Raw genomic sequence first — 938 nt, 5'->3', positions numbered from 1 at the left:
CACCTGCTTGCTGCTACTACTGCGCATTCACCCAATGTATATACTATATATATATATAATGTTCTTCCTCTAACCCCGCCCCCCATTTTTGCACATGTCGAGGAGCGTGTCAGGCTACATTTCACTGTGTGTTATATTTGTATAACTATGCATGTGACAAATAAAGAACCTTGAACCTTGAATCTTACAATGCTGTGATTGCAGCCATTCCCCAACTCTCTGTGAATGGGACTCATGGTTATTGATCAGTGGGTTTTGGTCAGTGGTTGTTGATCAATGGTGATGAGAATTTGCATAATTAAGATTAAGGAACTGACCTCCCAGCCCATTGTTCCTTCAGTGGGCTGGTTTCAGTCATTATGCAAATGTCCTGTTTATAAGATTGAAACCTGCAGTCAGCTGAGACTGAAGACGTCACCTGGATGACGATGAAACGTTTCTCCCACAAAACACTACGTCCAGATGAACAGATTCAACTTTTCAAGAAGATTTTCAAGTGTTTCCTCTGCTGTTTATCAGCCAATCAGCTCTTTGCTGTCACACAGCTTACATCTGCAGGTGAGTCATCATTGTGGGTCTTCTATATGTTCATCTCTGATATCATAAAAATGTGATGGTCGTATAAGACGCATGTTTAAAGATAAGATATACAACTTATATGTTTAAATAAGTATGTTTAATGTTCACACACTGACTCCATGTTTGAACATGAATTTCACTGAGATCATTGAAGATAAAAGCCTCAAACTTTCATCATTCTTACCATCTAAAAGAATCAGGATCTGTAACATCAAACTGTAAGGGCTAGTTTCAATAAAAGAATCAAGCTGTGCTGTAAAGTCTCATGTTTGAAAGCTCAAAGGAAGAAAGGTCATTTTAATTCAGTTTTCTTGCTGATTAAATATGACAGGCTGTTTCACAAGAATAGATACTCTGAT

This window comes from Pundamilia nyererei, unplaced genomic scaffold, assembly GCF_000239375.1.
Source record: "Pundamilia nyererei isolate P.nyererei 1_Seehausen unplaced genomic scaffold, PunNye1.0 scaffold00742, whole genome shotgun sequence".
Lineage (NCBI taxonomy): Eukaryota > Metazoa > Chordata > Actinopteri > Cichliformes > Cichlidae > Pundamilia > Pundamilia nyererei.
The sequence above is the reverse complement of the archived record's forward strand: the minus strand, read 5'-3'. Positions refer to the sequence as shown.